Source organism: Cetorhinus maximus, chromosome 28 (genome assembly GCF_964194155.1).
Source record: "Cetorhinus maximus chromosome 28, sCetMax3.hap1.1, whole genome shotgun sequence".
Classification (NCBI taxonomy): Eukaryota; Metazoa; Chordata; class Chondrichthyes; order Lamniformes; family Cetorhinidae; genus Cetorhinus; species Cetorhinus maximus.
The window spans coordinates 4,687,748-4,707,166 of NC_135906.1; the positions used below are offsets into that span (position 1 = coordinate 4,687,748).

The 19,419-nt window shown below is 49.7% G+C and overlaps 1 non-coding gene across 1 annotated transcript; it reads right to left on the minus strand.

Moving 5' to 3' along the window:
- Positions 1 to 17,431: 17,431 nt before the first annotated feature.
- Positions 17,432 to 17,594, minus strand: LOC144669162 (U1 spliceosomal RNA). The gene has a single exon (XR_013573615.1). It is a non-coding gene; the product is annotated as a U1 spliceosomal RNA (small nuclear RNA).
- Positions 17,595 to 19,419: the final 1,825 nt, after the last annotated feature.

A 19,419-nucleotide genomic window follows, 5' to 3' on the forward strand; every position in this document is an offset into this window, starting at 1 on the left:
GCACTATCAGTGACACCCGCTCTAGGGGGGTTATTGTGGTACTCCCCCTGAACAGTCCAGGCATCGGAAGCGCATCTTCTGAAGATATGGTCTTCTCTATCCCCTCCACCCTTGTGGAAGTGTGGCTCCTGTTGTAATGCTGTTCGGCCTCTGTTCTTGGGTGACGGAGAGGAGTCATGAGCCACCTTTTCAACGGATAGCCCTTGTCACCCAGCAGCCATCTATCCAGCCGGGCTGGAGCACTGAAAAGCCGCGGCGCCTGGGAGAGTCTCAGGGTGTACGGGTCACGGGAGCTGCCTGGGTACCTTGCACAGACTTGCAGAATCTGCATCTTATGGTCACACACTATCTGCACGTTCATGGAGTGAGATCCCTTCCTGTTGACGAAGGCTCCCGGCTTACCCACTGGCACCTTGATGGCCACATGTGTGTCAGGGGATGGCACCCTGGACATGGGGGCATCCACCAATCACTGCGAAGCCTCTGCCTCACTCAGCCTGGCTACCCTCATCCATACAGAAATGAATGACAGTCAATACCCGCCTGAACAGAGCTTCTGTCACTAGCTTGACACAACTGTGGACAGCTGATTGGGAGGCTCCACATAGATCTCCCACTGAGCCCTGGAAAGAGCCAATGGATAGAAGTTGAGGGCCACAGTGACCTTCAGAGACACTGGCATGGGGTGTCCACCCACAGTCAGATCTGCAGGTCCTTCAGCATTGCACCTTGGATAAATTGAGGTAGCTGCATCGCAGCCTGTAAACCCTGGCAGCAGGATAGTGGCGGCACCTGCAGCCCCTTCTGCCTTGGACTACCTGCTGGCCCTGCGCCCCTTGTGCCTGCAACTCTCCTCCCGCAGGTCACTCCCCTGGAAGCTGCATTGGGACACCTGGCCTCCTCCCCCTTCTGCCCCTCTCTTCCTCCTCAGAGGAGATGCTGCCCAGCGGAGACCACAATCCCCATGACCAAGGTAACAGGAGGCTGTCTGATACCTAGAAGGGGCCACACGATCAAAATCGTCAGGGGGCCTGGGAGACACCAGTGAGTCCTGAAATGAAGCCCTGAACAGAGATGAAGCTGCCAAGTACCGATAAGCAACCAGCAACAAACTATTGCCAAAACCCCTCATTACTCACACTGGAAATGCTGCTGACCCTTATTATCCCGCCCGTGGATGAGGTTTGCGAATGGTCGGCTGCCCGAGCGATGAGCGCAAACTTGCACTGGCAACGTTAAATCGGTGTCACTTGGCTTAAGGGCCTTAACTGGCCTCTTAATTAATGGCGGGAGCGGCTCTGACTCCCATGCGTGCCCGCTGACTGAACTATCCGTGAGTGTGCGATGACGTTGGGACGCTCGCCCAAGGTCTTCGCGCGTCACCTTACGCTCGAGCGTGTTGGGCATGCGCCCGAACGCCGGTGCAAAAAATTCTGCCCCAAGTCTTCTTTCCATCCAGTAATTCCAATGTTCGTTTCTCACCAGTGATTGGAAAGATCATGGTGATTCTTTTGGTAAAAGGCAAATATCTTTACTTTTTATCTCCAAAATTATTATTAGTGTTGTTAGAAACAAGATTTGAGGTGATATTCAAAACACAGTGAACAGTGATGTGAAATAAACAACATGCATTTTAATTTCCAAATCTATGATTGTCCACCAGTGGGAACAGACTTTGGCCTTTTGTTAACTTTAACTGGTTTGAATTGGAATATAAAAGATATTGTTTGGTTTAATAAAGTTTCAGTCTAACAGGAGCCCCAGAGTCAACCCCGAGCAACACCCACCCACCACCTCCTGTTACTGGGCAGCACGATGTAACCTCCCCTTCACCCACTGTCCTTATCACTTTAATGTCACATTCAAGCCCAGATGGGCAGCCGATCATAAAATGATTGGGAGTAAAAAATGAAAATGCTGGAGAAACTGAGCAAGTCCTTCGGGCTGATACCTGGCAGGGAGAGACCATGATCATGTTGCTTCTGCATATGTGCAAATGTAGTTTTTGTGGGTATCATTTCTTTTACCGGGTGGTTTCAGCAAAGCTTTTGGCCTTTTTGCCCTTTGGTATTGGAGGCTCTTCTGTGGTTGTTTGTCCTCCTTTGAAGAGGCTTCAGTGCCGAACAGGAGTGATGGCTGCAACCAGTCAAGCCCCAAACCAGCGTTAGGGAGGCAGTGAAGGACAGCGAAGGAGGGACACCCATTGGCTGAGCCTTCTTCATTAAAAGAGTCCTTTTGGAATCCTGTGGAATTGAAGCTGCTGAGACCTACTGTCTGCAGGACTTGCCCAGCGCTGGATACTTCAATGTGACCTTCAAGAATGTTGCTGCCTGTGCCCAGTTCCTGAAGGTGTTTGAGGAGAAGGGAGACCAGCCACAGTTGAGAATCCTCACGGTGGAGCCACTCTTTACTCGGACTCCGCAATGGGACCATGTGGTGACTGTGCTTCACACTCGCTTGAGGTGCAGGCAGAGGCAGAGAGTGGGATATGCGGAAGGATCTGGCGGGGATAAATGAGGGAATGTGTGCCGTGGTCTCCATTGTGGAAGAGTTCCGGTGCAGCAGCGGCACTGCGTTGACCCTCATGGTTGAGCGCACTGCCGCCTCCATGAGGAGAGTGGTGAGTCTCATGGAGAGGCTGCTCCAGGGACAGAATCAGGGGTTCCTGGGGTTGCGCTCAGGCCTGCAAGCCCTCACACAGACGCTAACCTCAAGTGGGAAGTGGATGGGGCACCCAGTATCCCAGCTAGCTGCCCATCCATCAGCAGCAAGCAGGGAGGTGCACAGCGACCTCACGTTGGATCACGACCTTCTTGTTGTCTCTGCGGGCTCCTCTCAGGGCGCTCTGGATGATGGCAGCAGCTCCTCCATCCCTCTGCCAGTGACTGTCACATTTGATGAGGCTGCGATGACTGGGACGATGCCAGCCGTGGCACTGGCCGCTCCCTCCCAGGCGGGGCCAGCACAGGCTCCACTGGCCAGAGGATGACACCAAGATCATCAAGGCCAACAGGACAGCAGAGTCAGCAGGCTGTCTCCAATGTCGGTGCCAGTGAGGGGAGAGCACCCGTAAACGCAAGTTTAAAGCACCTTAAGAACAAGAGGGACTGGTCACCGGTCATCTATTGTTCCCTGTTTTGTTTATCTTGTTTTAATGGTGTGACCACCAACAGCGGATATTGTTCCCTTCAATACTATGTGACTTCCAACATTAAATTATATTTGCTTTTGTGTTATTGGCGTGTGTCTGTTTCATTTATTTTGTAGGTGCAGGGTACGCCGGTATGTAATGCTGGATGTGGGTGGCTCAAAACTTTATTGCACAGGCACTGAGTGTATCTTGGGGCCCAAGGAAAGGGTGATTTCTGTGATCCAGGATGGAGGTGGCAGCCCTGGCATGAGGTGGTAGTTCTTATTTGGCAGCCTAGCTGAAGGAGCGTTGGATCAAGGCATCCCTGCCTCCATAGACGTTACTGAGTCTCCCTCCACACCCTCAGCGTTTTCCTCACTGTGCTCCTCTTCGGACTCACTCCGGGATTCATCATCTGTGGCCTATGGAGCTGTGTCAAGATCCTCTTCCTCCAGTGGGTCCCCCTTTGCCATTGCCAGATTGTGGAGAGCGTAGCATGCAAGCACTATCAGTGACACCCACTCTGGGGGGTTATTGTAGTGCTCCCCCGAACGGTCCAGGCATCGGAAGCGCATCTTCTGAAGTCTTTTGGTCCTCTCTTACCACCCCGCTTTGGAGGCTTGGCTCCTGTTGTATTGCTGCTCTTGGATGACGGAGAGGCATCATGAGCCACCTTTTCAGGGGATAGCACTAGTCTCCCAGGAGCCATCAATCCAGATGGGCTGTAGCACTGAATAGCCTTGACGCCTGGGAGTGTCTCAGGATGTAAGTGACATGGGGTCTGCCTGGGTACCTTGCATAGACTTGCAGAATCTGCATCCTATGGTCACACACTATCTGCACGTTCATGGAGGGGAATCCCTTCCTGTTGACGAAGGCATCCGGCTTACCCACTTGCACCCAGGATGGGAGGGCATCCCAGTAATCGCTGCAAAGCCTCTGGCTCGCTCAGCCTGGCTGGCCTCGTCTTACGGAAATGAGTGAAGTCAATACCCGCCTGAACAGAGCTTCTGTCACCAGCTTGACACAACTGTGGACAGCTGATTGGGAGGCTCCACACAGATGCTCCACTGAGCCCTGGAAAGAGCCAGAGGCATAGACATTGAAGGCCACAGTGACCTTCAGAGCCACTGGCATGAAGTGTCCATCCACGCAGTCGGAGGTCATCTCAGGCCCGATCATCTGACAAATGGAGGTCACAGTCTCGCTGGAACGATGGAGCCACCTTCAGCATTGCACCTCAGACATATTGAAGTAGCTACATCACTGCCTGTAAACCCTGGCAGCAGGATAGTGGCATCTTCTGCGGCCCCTTGTGCCTTGGACTACCTGCTGGCCCTGCGCCCCTTGTGCCTGCAACTCTCCTCCCGCAGGTCACTCCCCTGGACCTGCATTGGGACACTTGGCCTCCTCCCCCTTCTGCCCCTCCCTCCTCAGAGGAGGTGCCTCCAGCAGAGACCACAAGGCTGTCTGATACCTGGAAGGGTCCACACGATCCGAATCCTCAGGGGGCCTGGAAGACACCAACGAGTCCTGGAATGACGTGTGGAAATGCTCTGAATGAAGCCCCGATCAGAGATTCAGCTGACAAGTACCAATAAGCCACCAGCAGCAAGTTATCTCCAAAACTCCTCACTACTCACATCGACAATGCTGCTGACCCTTCTTACGCCGCACGTGGATGAGGTTTAGCGAATTGTGGGCTGCCCACCTGCCTGTGCAAGGACTGACAAGTCGCACGGGGAACATTCAATCAGCATCAGCTGAGTTGCTAAGGGCCTTAACTGGCCTCTTTATCAATGGCAGGCGCGGCTCCGACTTCTGCGTGGGTCCGCCGAGCGAAATATCGCACGAGTGCGCGATGACACCAGGACACTCGCCCGCCGCCATCGCCCGTCATTTTACACTTGTTCAAGTCGGGCGCACGCCCGCCCAGGTGAAAAGTCTGGCCTATATGTATTTCTGTAGACTGTATGTACCTTCTGTAACTTTGTAATTTCTGTAAGGCAACGTGTCACTCTGTACTTTCACCATTTTTTAAAATTAACTTGTACCAAGCACAGGCAGATAAGAATTCTAGAAGACATCTAGACATCAATTAAACAGTTAAGTTAGTGAGCCTCATACCGCTACCTGCACGTTGGTAGAGGAGAATATTGGCATCTTGAAGATGCGATTCTGAAGCCTCGACAGATCTGGCAGAACGCTCCAGTCCAATCCCCAGAGGGTCTCACAGATCATCGTAGCTCAGTGAATGCGGCCTAACCTGGCACTACAAAGGGGTGAAGACTTATTCGTGGGTGTGGACATCACTGCCTAGACCAGCATCTATTGCCCATCCCTAGTTACCCTTGAGAAGGTGATGGTGAGCTGCCTTCTTGAACTGCTTCAGTCTATGTGGTGTAGGTGCATCCATAGCACTGTTAGGGAGGGAGTTCCAGGGTTTTGACCCAGTGACAGTGAAGGAAAGGTGATATATTTCCCAGTCAGGATGGTGAGGGGCTTGAATGGGAGCTTCCAGGTGGTGGTGATTCCATGTGTCTGCTACCCTTCTCCTTCTAGGTGGTAGCGGTGGTGGGTTTGGAAGGTGCAGTACAAGGAGCCTTGGTGAATTTTTGCAGTGCATCTTGGGGATGGTACACACTGCTGCTACTGTGCATCGGTGGTGGAGGGAGTGAAGGTTTGTGAAAAGTCCAGCTAAACGCGATTAGGGATGGGCAATAAATGTTGGCCGAGCCAGCGACACCCACATCCCATCAATCAAAAAAACAAACACCTCACCCGGAGACTTCAGAGAGGCACAACTGATTTGAGCTGGGCTGCTCCAAAAAGCAGGGACAGAATTGTTATGTGAGCCATCAAATGCTGAAGCCTTTTATCCTCAGGGTGGGGATTTGTAGAAAGTTTAGCTTTAATAATTAGCTTGTAGTTCAGTTATGTTTAGTGATCAACCAATCGAAGTATGTTCATCAATTAACCCAACATGACTTTGCTGAATTGTAGTCAATACAGGACATTAGTGCATCACATGACTAGGCCCTTGTTAAAAGTCAGATCCACACTTGATCGAGTGGACACACCACACGGCCCCAAGCCAGTGCTCTGAAGTCAGTCAATGTTGATTCGATTAGAATGTAGCGTCATTGTGCTTCCTAGCAATTGAAATTCAGATTGCATTTCAAAATTTAAATGAAGAAATTTAAAAGGTTTATTGTGTGAAGTAAAACAACTGCAAGGTTCTAAACAATTAATCAGAACCAGCTTAGTCTTTTTAAACTGGGAGTGTTGTAAATATATAACCATCCTCGTCTCTGTAAATTTAGTGAAGTTCTGTAATCGGTTTTTGTAGCTGTGTAGTTCCTGTGACTTTTATTCTTTATGAACCTGTGATATATTAGTCTATATCTTGTACCTGTACCTTGTTACCTTAAGATAAAAGCAAAAAATTGCAGATGCTGGAAATCCAAAACAAAAACAAAAATACCTGGAGGAACTCAGCAGGTCTGACAGCATCTGCGGAGAGGAGCACAGTTAACGTTTCAAGTCTGTATGACTCTTCACCAGAACTAAGAAAAAATAGAAAAGAAGTGAAATATAAGCTGGTTTAAGGGGAGGTGGGACAGGTAGAGCTGGATAAAGGACCAGTGATAGGTGGAGATTGCCAAAAGATGTCATAGACAAAAGGCCAAAGAGGTGTTCACGGTGGTGATATTAGCTAAGAAATGTGCTAATGGTGACATTAAGGGTAGAAAGCAGGACGAGCAAGGTACAGATAGCCCTAGTGGGGGTGGGGTGGGGGGAAGGGATCGAAATAGGCTAAAAGGTAGAGATAAAACAATGGATGGAAATACATTGAAAAATAATAGAAATAGGTGGGAAAAGAAAAATACATATAAATTACTGGAAAAAGGGGAAGAGACAGTTCATGATCTAAAGTTGTTGAACTCAATATTCAGTCCGGAAGGCTGTAAAGTACCTGGTCGGAAGATGAGGTGCTGTTCCTCCAGTTTGCGTTGAGCTTCACTGGAACAATGCAGCAAGCCAAGGACGGGCATGAGAGCAGGGTGGAGTGTTGAAATGGCAAGCGACAGGGAGGTCTGGGTCATACTTGCAGACAGACCGGAGGTGTTCCTCCAAGCTGTCACCCAGTCTGCGTTTGGTCTCTCCCATTGGGAGAAGTGAATGCAGTAGACTAAATTGAGGGAAGTGCAAGTGAAATGCTGCTTCACTTGAAAGGAGTGTATGGGCCCTTGGACGGTGAGGAGAGGGGAAGTAAAGGGACAGGTGTTGCACCTTCTGCGGATGCATGGGAAGGTGCTGTGGGAGGGGGTTGAGGTGTTGGGGCTGATGGAGGAGTGGATCAGGGTGTCTCGGAGGGAACGATCCCTGCGGAATGCCACCGGGGGGGTGAAGGGAAGATGTGTTTGGTGGTGGCATCATGCTGGAGTTGGCGGAAATGGCGGAGGATGATCCTTCGAATGCAGAGGCTGGTGGGGTGACCTCAAGGTAACCTTGTTACCTTAAGTTTAATACAGCAGTAATCTCTATGCACTGATATATGCATTTGTGTAGACTGTTTGTACTTTCTGTAACTTTGTAATTTCTATGACGCTATGTACCAATTTGCACTTTCACTATTTTAAAAATTAATTTGTAACATTTAGGTGAATGAGTCTAAATGTTAATCAGTAGTGTTGGGCACCACACTCTCCTAACATAATCCAAAAATAGAACTCATCATGCACATGGGTTGTACTTTGGAAAGAGTTAAAAGCACCAGCTTTAAGCTGTCAGGCACTATGAATTTGAAGATTGAACTGGGAGCAGAAGACCACAGAACTGATAGAGAAAAGGTGGGGGGAGGGGGAGAGAGAGAGATGGGGGGAGGGGGAGTGAGAGAGAGGGGTGGAGGGGGAGAGAGAGAGAGAGGGAGAGAGGGGGGAGGGGGAGAGAGACGGGAGAGAGAGAGAGAGAGGGGGGAGGGGGAGAGAGAGGGAGAGGGGGAAGGAGGGGGAGAGAGAGGGAGAGAGAGAGGGGGGAGGGGGAGAGAGAGGGAGAAAGAGAGAGAGAGAGAGGGGGGGGAGGGGGAGAGAGAGGGAAAGGGGGAAGGAGGGGGAGAGAGAGAGGGGGGAGGGGGAGAGAGAGGGGGGGAGGGGGAGTGAGAGAGAGGGAGAGAGGGGGGAGGGGGAGAGAGACGGGAGAAAGAGAGAGGGGGGAGGGGGAGAGAGAGGGAGAGGGGGAAGGAGGGGGAGAGAGAGGGAGAGAGAGAGGGCGGAGGGGGAGAGAGAGGGAGAAAGAGAGAGAGGGGGGGGGGAGGGGGAGAGAGAGGGAAAGGGGGAAGGAGGGGGAGAGAGAGGGAGAGAGAGAGGGGGGAGGGGGAGAGAGAGGGAGAAAGAGAGGGGGGAGGGGGAGAGAGACGGGAGAGAGAGAGAGCAAGTGAGCCTAGCTTGAATGGAGAAGTAAAAACTGTATTAAGTCAGTAAATTCACTGCCTAATTGGTTAATTCTTATTTTTGGTGCTTAATAAACGTTCCTGAGTTACATTACTAGATTGTGTTCTGTTGCCTGAATGGTTAAAGTCTCAAAAGAACAAACTAATATTGGGTGAGTGGATTTGGAGGTTAAAACCCTGAAAAAACTTAGTGGCCATGTACTGAACAACTCCACACAGACACACACAACAGGAAGAGACCAGCTGAGCTGCTACTTGGATACAAAGCAACAGCAAGATGCCAGAGCTGAGGGAGATCAGTGTAGATCAGGAGGTCTGAGATCATGATGCTGAAAAAATGCAGAGGCTGCTGCAAAGCTTTATGGAGACCACTGAAGGCGGGCGGTGGGGGGGCACGAGACAGTCTGATCAAATACTGCTGAGACAAAAGAATCTGAGGGAGAACGGATACACCATTTTACCCCAAGCTGTACACTGTCATTGCCGAGAAGGGAAACCGTGCGAATCTCCAGCTGCCAGAAGCAGTACTGTGTGGCACAAATTCTCCATGTGTCGAAAAGGATTCTGGTGACAAAGGCATAAGCAGCAGATGAACCAGATGTAGGAGCTGAGGCAAAGCTGACATCCAGTAATCCACAAGCCCAGGTCAGCAATGCTGACGGCAGGCACACAGCTAGCTATCCAGAGGGGAAAGCACCAGTTCCAGAGGGGAACCTAACCCTGACATGATGGCCAGAGTTCCCAAAACAGCAGGCAGGGCCACGATGCGACAGGTTTGGCTCAAAGAAGGGCAGGACTGGGCATTAAATATTCTCGGTGTTTGGGAGAGACAGGAAAGGGGGGAAACGGCCGGGGGTGGATGGGAGCGGCGATATTGGTTAAAGGTGGCTTTACAGTACTGGAAAGAGAGGATGTCCCAGAGGGGTCAAGGACAGGATCTCTCTGGCTAGAGCTAAGGAATGAAAAAGTTGCAATGACATTGATCAGTGTAGTATATAGATCGCCAACTAGTGGAAGGGATGTGGAGAGATAAATTTGCAAAGTAATTTCATAGAGGTGCAAGAATTATAGAGTAATCGTAATGGGGGACTTCAACTATTCAAATTCACACTGGGATAGGAATAGTGCAAAGGGACAAGAGGGGCCAGAGTTCCTGGAATGTGCTTAAGATCATTTTCGGCGGCAGCATCTTTCCAATCCAACCAGAGGGCAGGCACTGCTGGACCTGCTTCTGGGCAATGAGTTGGCCCAAGTGGTCAAATATCACTGGGAGAGCCTCGAGGGGACGGTGATCATTGTATCATAAGGTTTAGATTGCCCATGGAAAAGGACAGAGAACAATCCAGAGCAGGGATAATTAATTGGGGGAAAGACAACTTCGATGAGATGACAATGCACCTGAGTCAAGTGAGTTGGAATCGAATGTTGGCGGAAAAGACAGTGGCTGAACAATGGACCATGTTCAGAGAGAAAGTATTGTAGACCATGTCAAGGTATATTCCCTTGCAGGGAAAGGTCGGACAAATAAATCCAGAACGCCCCTGGATGATGAGAGATGGAGGTGAGGTTGAAATGGAAGGAGTGCACATATGTCAGGTGGAAACTACAATCGACAATCAGGCTAAATATAGAAAGACCAAAAGGGAAGTGAAGAAACTAATAAGAAAAGCAAGGAGAGAGCCTGAAAAGAAGCTTCCAGCGAACATAAAAGGGAATTTCAAGGTCTTCTATCAACATGTATATAAAAAGAAAGGTTGGTAAAAGAAAGGGTAGGGCGGATTAGGGACAACAAACGGGACTTGCACGTGGAGGCTGGAGAAATAGTGGAGGTATTGAACAAGTAACGTCTGTCTTTACAAAGGAAGACGATGCTACCCAGGCCGAGGTGAGAGAGGAGGTAACTGGTACAGTAGAAGAATTTACAATTGATAGGAAGGTGGTGTTGGAAAGGCTATCTTTACTTAAAACAGATAAGGTACCAGGACCGGATGAGATGCATCCGAGTCTTCCAGTCTTCCTTAGACACCGGCGAGGTGCCAGAGGACTGGAGAATTGTGAATGTTACACCCTTGTTCAAAAAGGGTTGCAAGGATAAAGCTGGCAACTACAGACCAGTCAGTTTGACCTCAGTGGTAGGGAAACTTCTGGAAACTATAGTACCGGATAAAATCAATAATCACCTAGACAAGTGCAGGATAATTAAGGAAAGTCAGCATGGCTTCATCAAGGGAAAATCATGTTGAACTAACTTGGAGTTTTGCGGAGGTAACAGAGAAGGCTGATGAAGGAAATGCTGTTGATGTGGTGTATATGGATTTTCAAAAGGCATTTGAGACAGTGCCACACAACAGACTTGTGAGCAAAATTCTAGCTCCTGGAATAAAAGGGAAAGTAGGCACTTGGATAAGAAATTGGTTGAGTGACAGGAAACAGTAGTGATAAATGGTTGTTTTCCAGATTGGAGGAAGGTTTGTAGTGGGGTTCCTCAGGGGTCAGTTGTGGGGCCCTTGCTCTTTCTGATATATATTAATGCTCTAGACTGTGGTTTGCAGGGCACGACTTCAACATTTGCAGTTGATACAAAGATTCAAAATGTTGTCAACTGTGATGAGCATAGTCTTGAACTTCAAAAGGACATCGACGTTGAAGATGCAGAAAATTTGGATTTATTTTAAAGTACTAGCCAGGACCAGCAGCTAAGGCACCAAAGCATACACAAACAGTCGCAGCCTTACATGAAAGCTATAAACTTGTACAAAGGGCTCAGCTGTAAATTTGCAGTTAGGAAATGGGAGACACACGGGCGGGGACACGGGATAACTCAATCAAGAGATGGGGAAGCCCATTTCGCACCGTCTGATAGCAATCTTCAAAAGGACAATGCCCAGTCCCTGCACTGCAATTACTGTACAAGAACACAATTATCAGCCCACCGGGGGGGGGGTCATTGTGCTGTGGCCTTTGTCTAACGAATACCATTAAGTTGTAACTGATAGTAAAAGATATATAAACTGTGCTCATTTCAACCTCGGTGGAGAAGCGCCCGAATTTCCCAGCATTTTCTCCCTGCATGTGTAATAAAGGAACCACTTGAATATTGCATCTGGACTCCGAGTGTTGAAATTTTGTCCCAGAGTATTCCTCGGACCTTTCAATTGGTGCTGCGAGCAGGGCCCGAAGGATGCAGGACACCGACGGGGAAATGGGATGAGTCAGTGTGAATTCATTTTTATTCATACTAAATCCGACTCCGTCCCGATCCAGGAACCGTCAGGCGCCCCACGTATCAGAAACCTGGGCTCCAGGCAATAGTTCAAGGGGTGGTAAGGGTGGGGTAGTTCGCTTGTCTTATAGATTGTTATAATTACATCCGGTATTAGCCGCAAGTAACGAGTTCGGTCAGAAAGGACCCAGGGTAAGAACCGTACCGCTGACAACAACTATACCCCGACCGTCTTACCCAGAGATGGCCAGTGGTGACAAACTCGAGTGGGGACCAGAGGGATCCTTGACACAGCATTGAGCTGACAAAAATAAGAAATCGATAGGCAAAATGAGAAAGAACAATTGGAACCCATTTGACTCACCCGCTGATCAGAGAAAATGGTGGGATAATCAGAAAAAAGACAAAGATGATGAAGCCTGGATCCTAATGTTAAGACAACACGTAGAGTTAAGTAAGAAAGTAAATCGAATGTTGGCCAACAAATCCCAAAATGAAGAGCTGGTCCAGGCAAAAAATCTCATGTCAGTTTCGGCAGCTTTACCACAGCCACCAGTAGCTGCACAATACGCAGATAATGTAGATTGGAACGGGCTGGTGGAACAAGCAGCAGGATATGAGGAACAACGGGAAGCGGGTTGGGAATCACCACCCCCGTAACCCGTGGCCCCAATTAAGATAGAGCATGTGCCCCTGGTGCCCGGACAACCAGGCAGACCAGGCACAGCAGCAAGCTGATTTCCGAGCCTTTAGAGCAGAAATGGCACAAGACTTAGGGCAAGCCCCAGTTAATTGGAATACAGTGACTGGAGTAAAACAAGAAAAGGGCGAGAGTGCCCATGAATATGGCAATCGGAGGTTTGAGGCATATTGTAACTACAGGGTTGTAGGTGCTGCGCTGAACCGAGACGATGTACAGATTATGCAATTGTACAAGGATGGCCTTAGCCTGGCCCACCAGGCAATCCTAAACACCAGGCCTGGGCCCACCAGGCGATCCTAAACACCGGGCCCACCAGGCGATCCTAGACACCGGGCCCACCAGGCGATCCTAGACACCGGGCCCGGGCTAGTAGACAAGAACACATATGATCGAGGAAGATGGGCCACCGGGGTAGATAACCACATAGGGAAAACTAAGATAAAGGTGTCGGCAGTGAGGTTACAGACCCCACTGAAATGGTGGCCACTGCAGCAGCCGTTCCTAAACCCGAGGTGTGCTTTAATTGTAAAAACCCGAACATAAAATATTTACAGTGTTAGATGTAGCCAATGGATTTTGGTCGATACCACTGGACCAGGAATCCCAAGATAAATTTGCTTTCACAGTGGGAGGGAGACGGTGAACATGGGCGAGGCTCCCACAGGGATTCCACAACAGCCCCAACATCTTCCATCGGGTCACGAGTGAGAAGCTGAGTCCGTGCGACGTAGAGTCTAACAACAGTACAATCTTATAATATGCAGATGATATCCTAATAGCGTCAGAATCGGAAAGGGGCCACATCGGAGCTCTCCTCTGATAGTCATAAGGACACTGAAAAATGCTGGATTTAAGATAAACCCCTTTATGAGTTGCTGACCGGGAGGGCGATGCGCTTGCCAGAGGGCAGAGCCACCGGAAGTGAGGATATGGGACCCATCAGAGATAAAATTAAAAACGATATTAAGCAATTGGATGGACAGCTAAAGGAATTACAACAGGAAGTGAAGGACCAACAGGCTATCAGGGATTTAGAAGAGAGGACAAAAGGGGGACCCCCGTCACCACCGGCTGAGGTCGGAGACATGGTGTTTGTTCAAATCACCCCTAGCCAACCAGGTTTTGCCCCAAAATGGACTGGACCGTACGGAATTATTCACGTGCCTGCGCCGATATGAAGGGAAAAGCTAGGTGGAAACACTGGTCGCAACTGAAAAGGTATGATGTAAGTAAGAAAGACTAAATTACCAGGCAGCGGGGGGAAAACGGGCAACGAGCAGTCCGTACTGTGTAGGCCAAGTGGTTTAGGATTCATTCCCGATCTGGAGGACCGGCCATCTGAAAGACAAAAGGGGGAATCCTCAACTACGGGGAGGGTCACCGTGGGCTGTGCACGAGGAGGGGCGTAAAGGAGAAAGCTACAGTGTGTGAGAGATTTTTCGCAATTTACCTTCACACCCCAGGAGAACAACAACTGGGGTCACTGTCCCGGGGAGGAAGACTTGGGAATGACAGATACCTGGCATTGGATCTTGAGGGCCAAACACGGAGAGTTGACTGCAACGGCGGACCCCCGGACCGACACCACCCTGCTATCACAGGACACGACGACACCACAGAGACTATCTTGCCCAGACATGACCCCTGGGCCACAGAATGGACTGGTACTGTATACGGACGGTGAACTCTTGTATGATAATGTTAAACATGAAATTGTACAGGTAATTGTGAACCTGGCAGGTATGCGACTGCCAGAGTATTGCAGAAACCAAGCGCCCCTACGAAAACTGTACAAATTACTGAGTAAGGCTGTGATTAATCAGCCGGCCGACGCCACGGGAGCCACTAGATTCAGGGCACCACCAGAAGAGAGAGTTAGTTAACAATGTACTGACAAGGGTGAACACAGGGACTTCCCTGGTAAACTCTCTCGACATTCAAGGAATCAACTCCGAGGTCACGAATCTTAAAGGGATCATGAGGCAGCTTGCTCATAAGAGTAGCGAGGGGTGGTGAAACGGCAGCGGCCCTAGGGGGCAAGAGTGTGGCATCTGTATTGGAAAGCGTACACGTTATAGAGACCCATGCTAAAGCCACCAGCCAATTAACAGAAAGGGAGGAACGACAAGAGGACAGCACCCAAAAAAGCCAGCTTACGGCCGGTGGATGATCGGGCAATTAAGACACAATCTGGGCCAGATCCAAAGTGGGGAGGTACCGGGCTGGATCAACAGTGCCCGGTTGTGGGGGATGGACAAGAACCCAGGCGTCATCGACGCATGTACATTGAAAGGAGTGACCAGGGTGTATGCGGTGATTCAGAAGTGCACCTCAAACCAAATGAACGTGATAGGTATGGGCAATCCCCTCAGTCACAGCAGACACGGGCCCACACCCTCAGTACCAAGTGGAGAACATTGGGTTAATCTGAGACAATGACTCCCTCCGGTACTACCCCATAGATATGCATGCCATACGCAAGAATGAGGGCATACACGGGGAATCACTGAGCGGGTGCAGGAGGAAAGGTAGCCTCACAATTAGCTCCCATCCAGTTGGAACGGGGGGGGGTGCTGGACAAATGCGGGTACAACCGAACGGAGGGTTGTATATTAGAAATTACCCACAGAGAAAACCATCACACCCGCTCAGGATACAAGGGAACCCCGGCTCCCAGTTACTATCAGACACGCGTGAATGATGTATGTCCAACAAAGGGGTCAGGTCTCAGTCAACCCCTCCGACACACTCCACCATGCCCTGGAACACTATGACGAACCTAAGCAGGCCCCAATTCCCAACCTTCCCGAAAGTCTGACAAAGTTGAAAGGTGTCTTACGAAAGGTGAGGAATCAGCATTACGTGTTACAGGCGGTGTGTAAAAGGCTAATCAATGATATGGAAGAGCACTTGAGAGATCCGACATGGTGGGAGCAAGTGTGGGAATGGGGGCTGAATGCGGACATACACCCCTGGATAAGAATAAGCTCTCATATACTCGTCGCAGTGCAGCTAGTGTTAGCATTGTTTAACTCTAATTCTTTCAATGTCTTCTCCAGACAATCCAAAAAGTACCAGGAGACCATGAGTGGCGTACTGAGAGGCTGCGAGGAGACATTTGCGTTACATTATGGGACCAGCAACACTCACACACACACAGATTACACAATCCACACTGACATCACTAAAAATCACAGACGGAATCTCAGTAACAATCCACATGCTTTGCACAGTCTTGTGTTGGGGGTTTAGTGTTTGATATTTCGAACTGCAGTGACATTCCCGACAAGATGAGTTAAAGTTTTAACATTAACCAGAAAATGGCTGAAACATTGTTTTCCTGGGATGAACACGTCAAAGGACAGGAAGAATCAGAAAGTTGTCCTGCCCTGGGATTAACATATCAATGGACAGGCCTCCTGGGGAGCAGATTGAGAGACATCCCAACATGCCAGGGGTGGAGTCTGCAAACTGCTCATTCAGGATATACCTGGCTAGGAACCCAATCCGAAAACCGCCTCCAGAGTGCGGAGCTAGTCCCCACTCTGGTTTAATGTGCGTGTGTGTTCCCTCTGTCTCAATCTGCTTTATAACTCTTTGACTTGTTTGTATTTGTAACTGAGAGTGAATCATTGGCTCTTGCGTTATTTTGTTTGAAAATGTTCTTTGCTCTCTGTTTTAATGGAATTAATTTTCTCCCCCACCCCTCAAAGAATTTTTATTTTGAAACCTGCAATCTGAAGATCCAGACTGGGACAAGGACTCTTCTTCTTCAGGAGTTTCCTGAGACCTTCTCCAAGGCCGTGCCCCATGGGCCCACGTGAGTTTGTGTCCGTTTCTTACCCTGAGATTTAATTTCCTCTCCGGGACCCTGGTTTTCGGTGGCTCCGGTTAACCAGTTCCTGTTGGACTGCGGGCCTGGAGTTTCAAAAAGAAAATCCTGGGGTTAAAGTAGCCCAGCCTTGCAATCCAAAACTTACATGTTAGCCTCCAGTGTGTGAGGAACAGGAGCCCCACAAGAGGAAATGAAAAGTCCTAAAGTGAAGCTGCCTAAAATCTTGTTATAATTCAGGGACAATGCGTGTATTTTGGGCTGTGCGATCATTCTGACGGTTAAACGGGATTCCCGGTGGTCATTTTACTGAGGGTTTAGATTTCTATCTGCCTTTCTCCAGTTTTCTTTCTGTTTATTTCTTCGCTTTGCGCTATTTAAGCCTTCAAGGAATAATCACAGGTGAATTGATGGGCCTACAGCAGGGCAAGTGAGCTGCAGAAGGGGCAGGGAAAGACTTTTACACATGAGGAGAGGGGGCAGGAGTTTCAGAAGGTAGGAGTCACACAGGGGGCTGATTAAGGGGGAGATTATACAGAGGGGGTGGGAGGCTGCTGTTCGTTTCGGAGGGGGATAATTAGAATGAACATGGGGACAGGGTGCTTGTTCATGTTTGAAATAGTGAGGGGTCGCTGCTACATGTTTAAAATGGTGAATGCATATGAGTTAATAGCTGATATGAGTTTGTATTTATACAGACGTCCAGATAGATAGGGGGTGGGGCGGTGCTGGGAGTGCGGGGACTGTTGTGATGGTGGGTCGGGTGTTAGATGGGGGTTGTTTGAGAGAGATTTTTGAGTGGGCAAACGCGGGGTTAAAAATGGCGCGAGTAATTTGGCGGCCACGAAACAAACGGTCTGGCGAAAATGATGCATAGATGGAATAATTGTCGGCTGATAATGACAGGGAGGAAAAGAATGGGGGTTGGATAATATTTGCGAGGAGGAAAGAAAAAGCTAAATAACCAGTCCAGTATAGATTTTGAAGAGCACACATTGGGGGTTATATATTTCTTTTTTCAGAAAAGGTTGCTGACAGGAAATAGAAGAGAAAATGAAAGATATAATGAAATCTATTTTTTGAATTGTGAATCGGGGAGAGCGCAAACGCAGTCCCCCACTACCACAAATTTTACAGTCGAGTATCCCGCATTTGGGGACATCGCAGGCGTCAGCACACCCGAAGTGCAATGGGCTAGCCTCGTCCTGGGAGAACCTTTTTTTTTTGCAAAAATATACTTTATTCATAAAATATCTTCAACCACATTCCAAACCATTTCAAAAACACCATTACAAGGGTACAATCCGGTTCAACTTTAACAAAATGTATCACCAGGTGCATCAGTACAAACAATATTACAATCATTTACAGGCTTTCACTTTGAGCTGTACAGCCCGAGGGGCTCTAAACAGTTCCCAGTCTCTCGGTGCGCTGTGGCAGAAAGGTCTTAGACAGCGGCCCTTCCCCATTGCGCTTTTGCAGCAGCTGCCCCAAGCTTTAGTGCGTCCCTCAGCACGTAGTCCTCGGCCTTGGAATGTGCCAGTCCGCAACACTCGGTCGGGGACAACTCTTTGCGCTGGAAGACCAACAAGTTTCGGGCAGACCAAAGCGCGTCTTTCACCGAGTTGATGATCCTCCAGCTGCAGTTGATGTTTGTCTCGGTGTGTGTCGCTGGGAACAGCCCGTAGAGCACAGAGTCCTGTGTCACAGAACTGCTCGGGATGAACCTCGACAGAAACCACTGCATCTCTCTCCAGATCTTCTTTGCAAAGGCACCAGCTACAAGGATGTGAACAACGGTCTCATACCGACCACAGCCACCTCGAGGGCAACATGCCAAGGGGGTGAGACTCCTGACTTTGACAGTCTGCTCGGGGAACCATCCCACAGGGTCCACCCTCTCCTTTTCCCTCAGGGCCTCTAAGACGTTACGTGCTGACCACTGCCTGATGGACTTGTGGTCAAAGGTGTTTTTCTGCATAGATTTTTCCACCAGGGACAGGTGGTACGGCACGGTCCAACTACTTGGAGCGTTCCGCGGCAGCGTGGCCAGACCCATCCTTCGCAACACCGGGGACAGGTAGAACCTCAGCACGTAGTGACACTTGGTGTTTGCGTACTGAGGGTCTACGCACCGCTTGATGCAGCCACACACAAAGGTGGCCATCAGTATGAGGGCGATGTTGGGCACGTTTTTTTCCCCTTTATCTAGAGGCTTGTACATCGCGTCTCTGCGGACACGATCCATTTTTGACCTCCAGATAAAGCGGAAGATGGCTCGAGTGATCGCCACCACGCAGGAGTGTGGAATGGGCCAGACCTGCGCCACGTACAGCAACAGCGAGAGTGCCTCACACCTGATGACCAGGTTCTTACCCGCAATGGAGAGGGAGCGTCGCTCCCACATGCCCAGTTTCCTTTTCACCATAGACACTCGCTCCTTCCAGTTTCTAACGCATGCCCTGGTCCCTCCGAACCATATCCCCAGCACCTTCAGGCCGTCAGCCCTGACAGTGAAGGGGACAAAGGATCGGTCAGCCCAGTTCCCAAAGAACATGGCCTCGCTCTTCCCACGATTTACCTTGGCTCCCGAGGCCAGTTCGAACTGGTCGCAAATGTGGATCAGTCTGCGCACCGACAGCGGATCCGAGCAGAAGACGACGACATCGTCCATGTACAGGGAGGCTTTTACCTGAGTGCCTCCACTGCCTGGGATCGTCACTCCTCTTATGCCCGGATCCTTCCTGATGGACTCGGCCAAGGGTTCTATGCAACACACGAAAAGAACAGGCGAGAGAGGTCAGCCCTGCCTGACTCCAGATTTAATCGGAAAGCTATCTGTTTCCCACCCATTGATTGAGACTGCGCTACTGATGTTAGTGTAGAGCAGTTGGATCCAATATCGAATTCCCTCCCCAAACCCCATTTTGGAAAGCACATCCACCACGTAGGTGTGCGATATTCTGTCAAAGGCCTTCTCCTGATCCAGGCTGATGAGGCAAATGTCCACACCCCTATCCTGCACATAGGCAATCGTATCCCTGAGCAGCGCCAGGCTGTCAGAGATCTTCCTGCCCGG